The sequence below is a fragment of the Heterocephalus glaber genome, unplaced genomic scaffold (genome assembly GCF_053883595.1).
Source record: "Heterocephalus glaber isolate CG9 unplaced genomic scaffold, H.glaber_assembly_v1.0 deba00001719, whole genome shotgun sequence".
NCBI lineage: Eukaryota > Metazoa > Chordata > Mammalia > Rodentia > Bathyergidae > Heterocephalus > Heterocephalus glaber.
Window position 1 is genome coordinate 6,556,672 of NW_028258432.1, and position 17,679 is coordinate 6,574,350.

General features: G+C 37.4%; 1 protein-coding gene across 12 annotated transcripts in view; it reads left to right on the plus strand.

Moving 5' to 3' along the window:
• Atp8a2 (ATPase phospholipid transporting 8A2) overlaps window positions 1-17,679 on the plus strand; it is a 641,036-nt gene that overhangs the window by 329,266 nt on the left and 294,091 nt on the right. The window lies entirely within an intron of this gene.

Consider the following 17,679-nt stretch of genomic DNA (forward strand, 5'->3'; position numbering starts at 1 on the left):
AATAGAAATTTATTTTTGCCTGGTGCTTCACAGATTTTGCAGAAGGCACTTGCAGCTTTTACATGTTTGTTTTGTTTGCTGTCTTTTGGGAGACAAAATAAATTGGAGGCAGGGCTTCCTTCAGTATTCACAATGGGAAGTAGATTGAAAACAGCCTCAAGCTAAAGTGAGAAGGTACCAGGGTACCTGTGTGGCAATGTGTCCTGGGCATCTGAGCTCAGCTTCCACGACTTGAGGTCTCTGATGCTTCTTTCCTGATGGCTCGTGGGCATTTCTTTTCCATCAAGGAAGAACTTTGATTGGGTCTCAGTTTTTGTGTTAGGTTCCAACCAGAAGTCTCAGTTGGTTCTTCATGGAGTCTGAGAAGGTTTTATTAGGACATTGTTACATTCTATTGACCATTGGCTCCAGTTCTGATACAGATTTGAAAGTCAGACAGAATTATAAAGAAAATTAGTTACTACAGAAATGAATGGCCACCAAAGACCAAGAACATGCACATAGCAAGAAGGGAGAGTGGTGGGAAAATTCTTTTTTCCTTCATATTTTTCCCTGTGTGCTGAATATGATATAAAATTTCTGAGTGGGTGGGACCTGGGTTTTTATGAATTCCTCAACACTGAAGGTTGTCATTGTACCATCTCAGGGCCACCAGTCATGGTGAGTAGTCACTCCTCACCAACCACCATGTTGGTCAAGGAGCTTCCCTCCTTATTGGTGGACAGAAATGAACAGCAGCACCAGCGACAAGAAAGAATATAGGAAAATCTCATGAACTATAATTCAAAGCACACATGCTAAAACTTTATAAAGTTTTCAAAGGGGAATCAAAATGCATCCGTTTGGATTCTCAACAGAAAGCCAAGAATGCCTTCAGGCTTTACAGAAACATGCTCTTTTCTTGCCAGGTGCTTGATACTAAAGAAAAACATCTTTTTTCCCTTCTTGCTTTGGTTGCTTTCTTGGTGTTTTGTGTGTCTCACAAGGCTGTGTGCTTAAGGACATTGCAAGTAGAAGTTCAAACTGCCATTGGCACAGAAAGAGGAAACTTCAAATTAAATACTGTGACTGTCTACAAAATAGAAACATTAATTGAAAAAGTGAATCTAGGATGGTACACTATTTTCCTGCTCTCAGAAATGTTTCTTGGCTGATTTCATACTTAAGATGAAAACAAATCAACATGTACTTAAAAAAAGAAGAAAAGTACTCATATACTTTATATGTACTTACTGCTCATTGAGTTTTTAAACTTAAACTAAATTTAATGTGTGGCTTCGACCTTATCACTTTTCATACTTAAAATGTAACAGTTACCCCTTTCTCTAATAACAGAAGAAAAAATACTTTAAAAAAATGACTTTTCTATGAACTAATTATACATTTTCATATCAATATTGATTCATAGATCAGTGAATGTTGTATAAAAATTGATAAATAACTTTAAAGCAGCATTTTAGGCAGTAGAAAGAGGAAAATGTAAGAGTTTATTAAGTGTTTTGCTGAAATGAAGATCAAATAGTTTTTCTAATCATATATTGCTGTACTCATATTTTGCATGTAGTTAAAATCCTAGAAAGATCATAATATATAGTCAGTAAAATAGTTACCACTTAATGCTCTCCCACAGTTTACTGTTATTGGTGGCAGAGATTTTGACACAGTGTTTCTTAAAGTGTTAGCTGGTCAATCCAAGATTTTGGTTATGGGCTTGATGTTTGCATTGTACATTCTTAGGTGTCATGAGAGAATAAAGGGAAAAGATGTGGTCTTTGCACATAAATGTAAATAGTGAGTAACAGAGTATATTATAGTATGGGTCTCACTTCTTAGTATTTCATGTATGTTGCGGTTCTTAGGAATGAGGTCCTTGGCGAGGCCAGTGTACCTGACCTTTCCTCTTGCCATATGCAGTACTCTCTTTCAGTTCCTTTTTTGATTCCCATTTCCTTCCAATGTTTGCTATTGATGGTTCCTCCCTCGAGGAGTTCTCTTTTGGTGGACATCCCTATTTCACCGTGTTCTTTACAGGCTTTGACAACTTCTGGCATTTTGTTTTCACAAGGTTTTACTTTTGCCCTTTCATGTTCCCACTTCATGTCTTCTCTTTACATGATTTCCATCTGTTCTTACAGCTTTATCCATCTTATACATTAGTGATTCTCAATATAAGCTTCATATAGAATCATATGGAGAACTTCACAACAAGTATTTCTCCCAAAAAGTTAAATATAAGGTACCCTATGACCAAATAATTCCATTCCTAGGTATATACTCAAAAGAATTAGAAACAAATATTCAATATAATATTTGGACATGCATATTCATAATAGCATTGCTCGCAGTAGCAAAAAGGTAGAAACAAGCCAAAAACCCATCAGTTCATAAATGGATAAACAAAATGTGGCATATCCATAGAATGGAATATTATTCAGTCATAAAAAGAAGTAAAACAGTGATACATACTGCAACATTGATGAACCTAGAAGGCCTATTTAGTGAAAGAAACTAGTCACAAAAAAGGCCACATCTTGTATGGTTTGGTTCATATGAAATATTCCCCACAGACACATCCATACAGCCAGAGAGCAGAGGATGGGAATGAGGCATGATTGCTTAATGGGTACAGAATTTCCCTTTGAGGATGATGAAATGATGTGGAACTGGGTGTAGGAGATGGTTGTGCAGCATTGTGATGATACCAAATGGCACTGAATTTTTCACTTTAAGTGATTAATTTTATGTTATGTGAACTTTACCTTAAAAAAACACATGCACAAAAGAATTCAAGTACTTAAATGAAATTTTGTTGAATTTTAAAAAAATATTTGACCTAAATATATTGGTCAAGTGAAAATAAATAACAGATTGACTCCCAGGCCTTTCCCTGGAACGATTAAATTAGGACTCTAGGAATCTTAGAAACACTGTCGATTCTGATGAACAGTTAGGAATGGGGAAAATAACTCACCCAATTGGTTTCCCGGTTGAGCCCCAGATCCATAGGTCCATGTGTGTCCCTGACTTTCTGGCACCCGTGCTCATTGGGCACCTTAAATTCAAACTGTGTCTGCAGAATTTATCAGAGTCCACTGTCTCTCCTACCCGGCGTTCACTGGTCTTACGAGTTCACTGTCCTGTGGACAGCTCTACTGTCCTCTGAGTTGAACCTTTTGATGGCAGCAGTTGGCATGACTTTATAGGAAAGGGGCCTTAGGAGACCAAACGACATAAGCAATTTATCAAATTGACCGCAAAACTTCCAGTCATTTCATTTGTTGATCCTTGATAAGGATCATCTCTGTTTTTACGTAAGAAGTAAAGGTTTCAAAAACTTATATCATCTTGGCCTTATCCATGTTATCAGCTAGTAATGGAAGAGTCAGCATTTCATCCTAGATCTCATAATGTCAGGGCCCATGCTCACCTAGTTAGCTGTGTCAGCTAATCCAGTCCTGCTGATGCCTACAATTCATATGAAAGTTTTTGCTTTTACCCTGTTTTTCAGACTGTAGGATATTAGACCTTTTCGGCATTAAATCTTAGAGGATTTGTTATTCTCCAAGTGGGATAAAAGTCATGTAGAAAATGTGTAAACCATTTTCACTATGTACAAGAAAGAGTTCTCTGTTTTCTCTTCCCCCTTTTCTCATTTTTCCTTTTTCTTTGAAGCTCTTTCTTTTTGTAAAAATGGAGATAAATTTTGTAACACAGACTATGGGAGCAGGGGTTGACTTCTTGAGAACATTCGGGAATCTTAAGTGACTGTGTCTCGTCAGGAAAAGAGTCATGAAAGAATCATCAGGGTCCCCCATGTGAGGAAGTTGGCAATGGCCCCTCCACATTCCCTGCACATCCAGATGATGCTGGTGGCCCCAAGTGCTGCCTTGTTAGTGGACATGATTTACGGCTTTGCCTCCCAGGGCAGAAGATGGAGTAGGAGGAAAACGTCGCAGCAGGGATTTCCACTGGATGTGCAAATTAAGGGTTGCAGAAGGCATCATTTATTTTCCCAGATGTGTTTAGACTTGTGTCTCTCAAGGTAGATTGAAAGATAAACATGCAAATACCTATGATACCATGAAAGTAAAGACATAAAGAAAAAAAGGCGGTAGACTTAGTGGATGCTTTAAAAAAGCTTCTGGGTTTATATTCCTAACTCTAGGAATGATTTATTTTTCTTGTAAATGAATTTGAAAATACAGATAAGAAGAAAGAAAATGATATTCACAATGCTACCAACTCATGGTTCACTTTGAGAACTGATGCTAAAATGTCGATCTTTCTGTGAAAATATATTTTTATTGGAAGAAGTGTCATACTGTTCACAATATACAAATCAAAAGATTATAACAGTTTCTGTCAAATAATACATAAAAATTTTAAAAAGCTGTTCTATTGTAGGAAAAAATAAATAGTTTAATCCATTTCTAGTTGCTGAATATTCAGGTTGATAATTTTTTATTATAAATAGTACTGTGAAGATTTTTATAGCTAAATCTTTATAAAGACACTTAATTTCCAAAAAATAATAAGGAATTTAAGGGTAAGCAACAGAAATACACAATGGAGTTTGCACCCTTCCCTTGAAATGAGATGGTGAAGGTACTTGACTTAGTGTGAGAGAGAGATGGGAAGCCACTTTGTCCCTGCTGGTACAAACCTGTTTCTCTCCATTTGGTACTCTGACCCTCGTTTTGGTTAGGGTTAGTCTCACCAAGAAGGGAGCAGTTGGGAGATTATTTGATAACACTAGATAGACAGACAGACAGACAGAAAAACATGAGATGTGGTAAAAATAAATGTAAAGTTTCCTTTCAATAAAAAAGACATATCGCCATTAAATCTCCTCAAAATACTCCCCATCACTTTGAACATACTTATCCCATTATTCATGCTACTTTCTGAAGTGGTTTCCTGGAAGTTCTCTTTCATGAGTGTCTTTTTGAGGTATCATCAAAAATATGATGAATGTTGCTGCTGAGTACCATTCAGCAGAAAGACGGAGTCTGAAAAACATTGTGGTGTGTCCTCATCTACCTTATTAACCAGATTGGGCACCATGAGACCTCTGGCTCTTCCCCAAAGTCAGAATGACCATGGAAGGTAAACGTTCTGAGAAGACTGAAGAAACTAGGGCTGTGAAACAGTGGACTAAACATACTCTTGAAAGAACACATCCAGAACTGCTTCAGAAAATGGCAAGAACAATAGAATAAGTGTGTTTGAAGTGAGGGGAAGCATTTTGAGGGGGATTAATAGCATTGTATCTTTTATTATGATATAGTTTTAAAAATTTAAATACATACCATTTTTAAAATTAATTCTTCTATACAAAAGCAGAACCCTCCCCTAAAAGAAAAGTCAGCATAGACTGACTTACTAAATAAAATGCCCAGCATTTTATTTTATTTTATTCCATTAAGTTTATTGGTTTATTTTAGGTACACATTATCATCACATTCATCATTAGGAACTTGTACCTGTATATGATATATCCTGGTTCTTCTTTTTTCCCCATACACCCCTTTCCCTTCCACCCCTGCACCCCTCCCTATTTACAAAAAGTTTGTTTCCATTTTATTCCTTCTCTTCTCATATTTTTTCCTTCCCTTCTTTCCTTTCCTCACCCCCTCCCTACTTTCCCTTCCCTTTTGGACCTTTTCTTCCTATTCTACATTATCTATTATACATTTTGGCTCTCCTTTACTCTTTCAGTTTCTCACACCAGAGAAACTATTCAGTGTTTACACATGTGTGTCCTATTTATTTCACTTAAGAGTATGGCCTCAATGTGCATCCATTTAGCTATAAATGTCTCTAGTTTATCATTCTTTATGGCTGAGTAGTACTGCATTTTATGAAAACAACACCTCTTTATCCAGTCACCAGTTGATGGACATTTGGGCTATTTCCAAGATTTAGTTATTACAAGCTGTGCTGCTATAAACATGGGTGTACATATATCACTGTGGTATGATGCTTTTAAATCTTTTGGGAAGCTACCCAGGAGAATAGATGGGTCAAATGGGACCTCTAATCCTAGTTCTTTGAACAATCCCCACACTGATTTCCACAGTGGTTGCACCAGTCTACACTCCCACCAACAGTGGAGAAGGGTTCCTTTCTGCCCATGGCCCCGCCAGCATTTGTGGTTGGTTGATTTCTTGATAGCAGCCATTCTTTTTGGAGTGAGATGGAATCTCAGTGTGGTTTTCATCTGCATCTCTGGAATGACCAATGATGGTGAACATTTTTTCACATTTATTTTCTGATTCTACTTCTTTGAGAACTATTCATTTCAGAAGCCCATTTTTGGATTGGGTCTTAAAATTTGGGAGGTCTGATTTTTTAATTTCTTTGTATATTCTAGATAGTAGTCTTTTGTCTGAGAAACAGCTGGTGAAAATTTTTCCTGCATTGTAGGTTGTCTCTTCACTCTGTTGGTGGTTTCTCTTTCTGTGCAGAAGCTTTTTAATAAGATGAGATCCCTGTTGTTGATTCTTTGTATTAGTTCCTGTGTGACAGAGCTTTTGTTCATAAAGTCTTTTCCTACCCCAATGTCTTCAAGAGTTCTACATAACCTATCTTCCAACATGTTTAGTGTTTCTGTTTAAATATTTAGGTCTTTGATCCATTTTGATTTTAGTTTAGTACATGGTGAAAGCTATGGGTCTAATTTTAATTGTTGGCAAGCTGAGACCCAGTTTTTCCAGCACCATTTATTAAAGAGGCTATCTTTCCTCCAGTGAGGGTGTTTTGCTTCTTTGTCAAAGATGAGGTGACTTAGTATGCTGGAATTTTTTTCTGCAGAAAATCTGTTCCACTAATCTTCAGGTCTGCTCCTTTGCCAGTACCATGCTGTTTTTGTAACAGTGGCTTTGTGGTAGTTTCAAGTTGGGGATTGTGATACCCACCATCTTGTCTTTGTTGCCTAGAATTGATTTTGCTATTCTGGGTCTCTTTTGGTTCCAAATGAATTTTTGGATTGTTTTCTCTAGTTCTATGAAATATGCTGTTGGGACTTCAGTTGGGACTGCATTGAATCTATATAGCAGTTTTGGAAGTATGGTCATTTTCATTATATTGTTTCTTCCTACCCAGGAGCAAAGGATATCATTACATTTTCTGATATTCTCTTTGATCTCTTTTTTCAGAGTTTTCAAAGTAGAGGTCTTTTACTTCTTTCATTAGATTGATTCCTAGATATTTCATTTTTTTGGATGCTATTGTGAAAAGAATTGTTTTCCCAGTTTCTCTCTCAGTTTCTCTTCTCAGTTTCTCAGTCTTCTGTTCATGTACAAGAAGGCTATTGGTTTTTAAGTGTTGACCTTGTGTCTGGCTACTCTGCTGAATCTGGATATTAAGTCTAGAAGACTTTTGGCAGAGTTTTGGAAGTCTTCTATATAGAGTATCATGTCAGTTGCATATAATGACAGTTTAACTTCTTCCTTTCTTTCCTTATCTTTATTCCTTCTATTTCTTTTTCTTGTCTAATTGCTGTTGTTATTGTTTCCAAGACTGTATTGAACAGGAATGGTGATAGTGAACATCCTTGTCTTGTTCCCGATTTTAGTATGAAAGATATCAGTTCTTGAATGTTCTTGAATGATGTTGTGGAATGCCCAGCATTTTAACATAGCAACCTCATTGCCATAGCCAATCCAGTCCTCTCGCCATGTTCTAGACTCAAGCCTGTCACTCACTCAGCCAGCTCACAAACCCCTGTACATCTGCAGATTGACCTCTGGTCCACTTCATGTAGAAATGAACTGGCTCTTCTAGTTTGATCTCTTCCCCAGCCTGCCTTTTCACATTAATTAGATGCAATGGATAATAGGAAATCAAGACATTAGGCATTTTGTGTGTTGTGTGGTTCAGCCTGAAAACTGCACACAGAATTATATTAAAACAGAGTTAAGACACAGTAATTAGAACTGTACCACCACTTATGTTTTGGTTGGCCTCCATATTGGTAGGGATCCAATTGTACACTTGCAAAAATAAAACTTTTCTTTAGTTTTTTTCATGATGTGGCTTCTCAGCATCGTGCATGTTTAGTTACAAGCTAGCTTCCTACATGGACATTTTATTCCAGGGAGCATTATTAACTTGTCAAGGTTGTAAGCCTATTTTGGGGCTGTTTATGTTATGGCTTAGAATATGTTTGCACATATGTTGATTAAATGCAATTAAAGCAGAGTTCATTTTTAGACAGATTGTATTTTTTCCATTTAGCTCTAAAGAATGCTATTATTTGAATAATTAAGGCAATTTTCTTTGATCCTCTCTGGCTCTCTTGTTACTCTGCTGAGATGAGTGTACTCAGATGTCATGGTTTTTTACCATTGTCTTGAATAAAAAAAATTTCTAAAATCTGAAAATTTTTAAACTATTTTTCTACCCATAGATTCCATAGAATGGAAATTAGATTGATGTGTACTTTTTTAGTATATTAAAAAAAAATTCCTTTTAACCATTGTAGGATATGTTGAGATTTAGGGTTTTAATCCAACATGGCCAAAGAAAATAATTTCTAACTAATTATAGAAATAATTATCTTAAAAATAAACATTTTATTAAACTTATAAAAAATCAAAGCTTATTTTGAAGATATGTTTATTTGTTTGTTTGGTTTTTGGTACCAGGGATTGAACTCGGGACCTTGTGCTTGTGAGGCAGGCAGCGGCACCACTGAGATAAATCCCCAGCCTGATGATATGTTTAGAAATGAAGGGATGTTTTCATCTTAAATAACTCTTGCAACAAATAGTTTTTATCACCCTATGAGATTAACTTTGACTTTTATAGATTTCTGACATTTTGATTCACTCCAAGTAAAAGTTATGGTTTTTCTGTTTTATTCTGGTCTTTTTTGTACCTGGGATCGAACTCGGGACCTTGTGCTTGCGAGGCAGGTGGCAGAACCACTGAGCTAAATCCCCGGCCCTATTCTGTTCTTTTTAAAATTTTACTTTGCTTTGTTTTATAATGCTGACAATTGAACTCAGGGCCTTGTGCCTAATAGGCAAGTACTCTGCCACTGAATTACAACCCCATACATAACTCAGGAGAGAAATAGAAAGAAAAAAAAGTAACCTGTCAGCTTTGTTGCTTGTATTCTGAAAAGATAAAATAATTTGGTGGGGAAAGATCTAAGTTATTTGATAAAACTGTGGACAATGTATATTGTAACATTGAGAATATAGGAAATTCTTCTTTTAGAAAATCGGCTGAGCAGTCCAAATGAAAAGAGATATCTACCATCAGATATTCAATAATAGGGCTTGCTCTACAATATATACCATGTATTTGGAAACACAACACTTAGGAAAATTGAGGGGCGGTTATAAGATTGTTACATCACTTTTTTCTGAATGATTTTGAAATGTGGTTTATGTGGCAGAAATTCCCTCCATTTGTCTGCCATGCTAATGACAGGTAGCTCAGTTACATATTGGACAATGGAAGTGACAGAGACCTTTCCTCTTTTAGGAAAGTTTGAGAATTGTGGTAAAAGGGTCTTTATGAACTCCCATCCATCTTCTCTGCTTTTCAATGCAGTGGGACTCACGTGAGACACCAGAAGAGCTCATAGACATGTCACTTTTCAAGTGTGTTCCTGTGTTTTTTCTCTCTGCCAGTTTTCATGAATGATTAATTCATTGGTGCATGTCATTCTTGACAGTACTGCTTGCCAAATGAAACAGGGTGATATGAAGCCAGACTGTGGTCCAGAACTCTGAAGCAGAAGCTCATAATATTTGGCATCTGTCCTACTAGAAAAGCAAACCAGAAAAAAAGAGTCAAGAACAGAGCCTAATTAAACATGTGGAACATGTCATGAATATTTATGCCTCCAAGTCTTGCCTTGTGATGGTATTTGTACTTCTCTTTCCTATGAAGTAGTTCAGAATGTGTTTCATTAATATAAGAAAGTGTCATGTTAACTTTCATTAGGAAAAAACTCTCTTTTGCCTGACAGTGCTAACACCCTTCTGATTGAGTGGATGCAAAGTAGTTCTTACATTAATTGGTCCCAAAGAAAATTATGTTTTTCATTTTCCCAACTGTACATCTGACACCTTCCCTCATTTATCGCCTTCTGAATTATCGATGCTTTCCCTTTCCTGATTTTGACAGTCAGGTGCCTCCTGTGACTTTGAAAACCATACGGTAACACTGCATCCCAGAAACGTTGAAGTCCAGTTTGAATAAGACACCCAGGAAGTGATGTGTAGCTGGGTCAGCTCCGCACAGACCCCATGCTTTATTTTATGCCTTTCTGCTTCACTTTCTTGTTTAACTTTGGAGAGGAAACAAATGACGAGCAAAACATCTAAATCTCTTGTTTCCCAGAATTCTTGATGGTCTAATTTTGTCCCATTTAAAGCCACAAGTGAATTATCCACAATTGGCTTCATCAGATTGATGGAGCTAACTAAAGCTGCCAAATTTTGGAAGCCTGTGCTCAGCTTGAGTTTTATGATTGGTGATTTCTAAATTGTATTCCCTTTGTCATCTGCAGAACTCCACAGGATCAGCAGAGACAGAGAGCCTCTGCTGAATGATTTGGTTTTTGTTGTTTCTTGTTAATCAGTTGAATGAGCTGTGTCCCAGGGCTGAATCTCTCCAGTGATTTTGTTTCTGACAGGTCTGCAAATGAGAGGGAGCCAGACAGAGAGACAGACAGATACCCGCCCTCCAGTCCAATCAAATTCTTGACACCTGGGTCATCAGAGGAAAACAGATCAAGCATTTTTTCTTTTTCTAAGCAAATATTCATGGTGATGTCTTTCACCACATGGACACACCAATCATTAAACACCAAAGTAAATACACCAGCTTGAAGATAATCCTTTCACAAATACACAAGCGGCAAGTTAAAACCATCTGCCAATTGTTTGTGCATGTTTCCTAACTTTTATTTGTTTTAATGGATGGGTGTTGTTGGAGAATATTAGCACTTGAGAAATTAAAAGTCCTATATTACCACAATACTTTGCCTTTTTACAGATACTTGAACCTTAAGTTCTTATTTTCTCCTTATAAAATCATGATGAACATATATTTAAGTTTTTTTCCCCAAAACAGAAAAAGGTATTAAGAGAATGAAAGTTTCTATGTAGAAACATGAACAGAGCACATGAGTGTACATTTAGATTCAATATTTTTCTAAACCATAATGCTTCACGTTAAGGTATGAATTTCAAATTATCAAACATGGGAGCAAACAAATTTAAGATTAATGTAGAACAGGATGAAACATTGTTAAAAGGGATAAAGTAAAGGGTGAATGGTGTTTATTTTTCCTTTTTAATTGACACAGTATTTTTACATCTTCTTACAGTATGGTACAATAATCTGATACATGTATATACAGGACAATATAAAATAAGTCAAGTAACGAACATTTCTACCTTATTTATCCTTTCTATGTCATAAGAACATGCAGACACTTCTTTTCTGGTTAGTTTGAAATGTATCATAAGTTGTTATAGGCTGTAGTTACCCTACCATACTGTGCAATGCAAGGGCCAGGGGTGTGCTCGGTGGTAGAGCTTTTGCCACCATACGTTAGGCCCTGGGTTCAATCCCTAGCACTGCTAATGATGACAAGAATAATAAATAAAAATTGAATGCTTGAGGGCTGGAGATTTAGCTCAGTGGCACCACGCCTGCTCGCAAGTGCCAGGTCCTAAGTTCGATCCCCCATACCAAAAAAAAAAAATTAGAATTCTTGAACTAATTCCTCCTATCTAACTATATTCTGGTAATCTTTATCAAACTTCTTTACCCCTGACTCACACTTCCTAGTCTCTAGTGACCACTATTCTACTCTCCTCTTCTATGGGATTGACATTTTTAGTTGCCACAGATGAGTGAGAACATATGCATTTGTCTTTCTGTGCTAGCTTATTTTACTGAACATGATGCCCTCCATTTCCATCCACATAGCTGCAGATGCTAGGATTTCAGCCTTTTTCATGGATGTGCAATATTCTATTGTGTATGTATGCCATATTTTCTTTACCCATTCATCCCTCAATAGGAGCCTTGGTTGGTTCCATTTCTTGGCTGTTGTGAACAGTGCTGCCATGAAGGGAATGAAGATATCTTTTTGATGTGATTTCATTTCCGTTGGATATATACTAAGTAATGAGATCGCTGTGTCCTATAATAAATACACTATAGATTCCATGTCTTCCATAGTGGCTGCTCACTTCATATTCTATCAGGAGCATATGAGAGTTTCTCTTTTTCCAAATCCTCACCAGCATTTGTTATATTCTTATTGGTATGTGTTTGAAATATATATAAAAACTACATGCATTTTGGAGAATATATACATATATATTTTTTAAGTTCATGAATTTAATTCTTCATTATTTCCATGATTCTAGTCACAAACCAAATCTTAATGATTGGCTGAAGTGTTTGGAGCTAAGAGGACTGGCACAGGGTTTGGGCTGAGAATCAACATAAGACAGGCCCTACCAGAGGGGGTCCTAGAGGAGGAATTCAGTTTCAGCATTTTGAGGTGCTGCATAACCCCCAGAAGCTACTGGGTGCTCAGTGTGGGTGGAGATGGGAATCAGCTGAGTCTCTACTCTCCCAGAAGCAGTCTGCCCATTTGTTTGATTCTATGGAACATACTTCCACATTTATTTACTTTATGCCTATCCCTTATGAAATCCCCATTTGGGGTTCATTTATGCTGCTGCAGGAGGAAAGGAGAGAGAAATAAAGACTCGAGGATATGGTTTCCATTGTGGACCAACTTGTTTTGCTCCAAGGTCAAATGTATTTTCTAGACTGCTGTTGATTTCAGGTTTGTGACCTAGCCTTGTTCAGGCAGTTCCTCATTAGAAAAGGATTCTTGGTTTGCATAGAACCATGAGGGTTTTCATCTTTCAAGTGTTGAAGTGGTCCTTCTCTATCTAGGTACATACTCAGGTCAGGGGGAAATATCCAGAAGGTGAAAGATTCTCCCATGATCCCTCTGGGAAGGTGACCAAGAGGCAGGGATTTGGGTGAGGCTAGACTTCAAACATCCTTGGTGAGTAATTAGCCTATTTGGTGTAGGATCCACATGCAACTAATGGCAGGAGTGATCTTTTGGGCTCTTATGAGGGACCAGATACAAATGAAAATAATATAAATGATTCTGCTAGTGCTCAGCACAAGACAAAAAACTTAATGAAAACAAGCCAGATCATTAGCTTAAGGTTTCCATTCTGCGCAGGCTAATTAATAAACTTTCTAACTGTAGTTATTTTAATCAGCTGGAGTTGCCTTAATAAGCTCTGCTTTTAGTATGTAAAAGGATTGAAAAGTGGTGTGGGGAGGGAGGGGGAAGATGGATGGGGAGAACTGCATGAGTCAGAGATAGTAGCCTTAAAAACATTTCTCTACAAAATATACATAGAAATTTTTTTGTATTTTAAACCATGCCATTCCAACAAAGATAAATTATTTCATTTGATCAAAACAAAAGTAAAGAATAGCCTGATGGAACTAAAAGCCTATAGCATTTAGTTTACTATGCCACATCTTCCATTAAATCTACTCTAAGATTAACTTGATTTATTTTGTCTTAGTACAAGTTTAGCAATTTAATCTTTGAAAATATAGATGGTGTTTATTGTATAGAATTCCCTCCCTTCTCAAAATGATGTATGCTTCTCTTTGACTAAATTTCTGTATTTGTTAGACCATTCCATCTTTCACTTTTGATTTCTGCTTGAAAAAGCAAGAATTGCTTCTTCTGTTTTCAACTTGAAAGGCATTTTTACCATTCTGTGTAACAAATTTCATTATTTTCAATAAGTCTGCTGTTTCTGATAGTGCTGAGAGCACATTTCATTGGCTTAGAAATTTTCACCAGTTTATGTACATTATACTGTTCAAATTTATTTTTACATGTGTACCAACAGATATTGATTTAGAATAAATTTATATTAGCCTATTTTTTACAATCTTAAGGTCAATCAGCGTTATTCTTAGTGCTTCAACTTTTGTGTATATTGTATTAACAAACCAAGAAATCTATCGTTGCTCTGGGCTGAGCCTCCTAGCCAAGATTTTACGGGCAGTGCTTGGAGCTGGTGCCAGGGATGATGCTGCCGAGCTGGTCTGCCACTCTTGGGTGTGGCTGAAGGATAGCGAACGTGCAGGTGGCCGTGAAGATGCTGCCCCTCAGCAAGAGGGAGACCAAAGAAGGAGGAAAAATTATTGTGGAAATTGATGACAAAGTGGCAAAAATCAGAAATATAAAGGTGGATAATCGACCTGATAGCTTTGGAGACTCCTGGGAGAAGGTTGTGGCATTCAGCTTTGATTACTGCTACTGGTCAGTCAACCCAGAGGACCCTCAGTATGCATCTCAAGATGTGCTTTTCAAACAAAGAGGACTAAGCAACTGGCCTAGAAAGGACAAATATTTGCCTGTTATGTTTCCATAAAGGTGGTAGAGGCCCTTCCCTTGCTCCGTGGTGGCTTTTGCTGTCTTCTGCCGCTATGGTCTTTTGCTTCTCTGGCACCCTATCTTGGAGCCAGCTGATTATGGACTTAAACTTATACAAACTAGAGAAGAAAGAAAGAAGAGGAAGGGGGAAAATAAAGAAGAGAGACGAGAAAAAGTATTTTAAACTTTGATTTTTATGAGGTAATAGCAGATATACATCCAAAAGGAGAGTTGCTAAGACAGATAATGCTGAAAGCATCTCTACCACAGGAGCAAAGAAATGAGGCTAACCATTCATGGCCTGTAACCTTCAAAAGGATGATGAATGTTTGAAATAGTTGTCAGCATCCTCCTCCACCAAGTGGCCAATAAGATATACAGCCAACTTCAGTTTTACATGGATACGAGATAATCTTCCAACATCTGCCTGTATCTGTAGCCAGAGGAAAAAAGAAGGAAAGATAACACCTATGGTTGGAAGGCAGGGCATTTATGGAAATCTCTGGAAGGCTTCTACTTGAATCCTGTTCATTTCATAATTAAAGGACGAAGCATACAGATTTTTTCTAACATACCTGTTCTCACTCAAAACAAAGAAAAAAATCAACTAACCAACCAACCAGCCAAACAAACAAACAAAGAAGAAACTCCTCAGCTCTTCCTGCTAAGGAAAAAGTGGAAATGGATGTTGAATAGGCATCTAGTGATATTTTCTCCAAATGGTTTACATATGCTGGTGATTTATGAAGACATCTTATATCTCTGGGATGATCAAGAGAGTAAGACTCAAACCATGGGAACAAGAAAGACACCAAAAAAAAATGTAGGGTCATTCTGGTACAAACACGATTCTCACTATATGGCACCAGTATTTCACTCCAGGAGGACTTGCAACTGCTCACCCTGCGTTGGCTGCCCTTGAGCTGGACCCCAGCAGGCCTTTCCTATGATTTACTTTCCTGCCAGAATTATTTTTTTTTTACATTGATTATCTGCAAAACTTATTTCCCTACTTGTTTAACCTAGTGAATTCAATAAAACCTGAGTGTTACTGACTGAAAAAAAAATAAAGGTGATAGAAGAGTTGCATTCAGCAGAGAAAGGATGCTTTAGAATTTAACACCAGTGAAACTCTACATTCCTCCCTGGCATCCCAACCCTTTCCTAGGTGAAGGATGGTCAGGGATAGTGATTTTAAAAATGTAGTTTATTTCTCAGATTCACAGCTTACTGCCTGTGGTTCTGGGCAAGTCCTCTTTATGCCTCAGTTATCTATAGAATGAGATAATAAAATTTACCTTAGAGTTGATGTGAGGGCTGAACTAATAAATAGACAAGAATTTATAGCATTTCTTAGCAGATAATGAATTCTGTATAAATGTTGTCTGTCACTATTATCATTGACTTCTTTGATATCAGAATCCAAAACTTTATCCAGCATCTATAATTTCTCCAATTGCTTTTGCATTCAAAATAATGTATTCTAGGGGCCTGGGATTTAGCTCAGTGGTTGCACCACCTGCCTTGCAAGCACAAGGTCCCGAGTTCAATCTCCGGTACCAAAAAAGAAAAAATGTATTCCACTGACCTGGATTCTGTGGCAATAAATAGCTAATATTTCACTCTGTGCTATCATAGCTTTTTATGTTAGGCCATGCAGTGTTTTCCAGATGCAGCGTGTACTTTTATCTTTGTTCTTACCCATTATTTCTATTTACTCAGCCTGAGCTAGCTCTGCAGAGCTAGTTTCCCTCCTACTCTTCACTTGTACTTTTTTGAATGAACTTTGCTACTGCTTTTTTTTTTTTTTTTTTTTTGGTATGGGGGATTGAACTCAGGACCTTGTGCTTGCCAGGCAGGCATGGCACCACTGAGCTAAATCCCTGGCCCATGCCACTGCTTAAAAAAAACTTCATTAGGGAAGCATGTATGTATATATGTATATGTGTGTGTGTGTGTGTGTGTGTGTGTGTGTATTTGTTTTATTTTGTTTTTTGAGACAGGGCCTTGCTATGTAGTTCAGGCTGGGCTTGAACTCACTATGCGGCCCAGGCTGGCCTCAAACTCACACCAATCCTCCTGGCTCAGCCTCCCAAGTGCTAGGATTACGCATGTGTGTCCTATTTATTTCACTTAAGAGTGTGGCCTCAATATGCATCCATTTAGCTATAAATGACTCTAGTTTCTCATTATTTATGGCTCTAGTGTGAGAAACTGATAGTGTAAATAAGGATTAAAAGGATTAATAACTATTAATTGATACTTTGAAATAGGAAAAGGTCCAAAGGGGTAGGGGTGGTGGGAGGAGATGGAGAAAGGAAAGAATGGAAAGGAAAAATTATGAGAAAAGAAAAAAAAATGGAAATAAACTCCATGTAAATAGGGAAGGGCACATAGGTAATGAGGAAAAAATAAGAACCAAGATACATCATGTACAGGTACAAGCACCCAATGATAAACGTAAACGTATTGTATACCTAAAATGTACCAATAAAAGAATTTAAGCAAAAAAAAAAATACAAAGCCAAGTGCTGGGATTACAGGTGTGAGCCACCACGCCTGGCACCTCTTGTGTATTTTAACAGAGTACTTTAAAGGTACAGCCAGTTACTCTAATAGAATTTCTCATACTCTCCAGGGTGGTGGGGGAAATCACCTAGAGCATGTTCTGTCAGGAGGCTGGAGAATCAGAGAAAAGCACATGCTCAGAATAATTGGAAAGATATGTTTGGTTGTGTCTCAGCTTTCTTCCATTCCTAGCCTAAAAGCTGTAGCTGTCAGCTGGCAGTCAGTGCCTAGAGTACAGGGGAGGCCTTAGGCTTTGCTGCAGGTCCAACTGAGGAAGCTGGTATAGAACTGCGTACAGACCCAGGAGCTCTTTTGGAACGTCCGGAGATAACGTTAGGATGCATAGTCTCAGGAAATTTTGGTATGAGAGGAAAATTGACATTGGTCAATGAGTTAAAACTTATGCCCACACAAAAACCTGCATACAGATGTTTATAGCAGCTTTATTCCCAACTGCCAGAACTCAGAAGTGACCAAGATGTCCTTCAGTGAGTAGACAAACTGATATGTCCACACAGAAGATTAATGTTTGGTGCCAAATAAGCCACTAAGTTGTGAGAAGACACAGAGACACCTTATATGCATAAATGAAAGAAGCAAATCCAACTATCTGGCACTCTGAAAAAGGCAAAACTACAGAGACC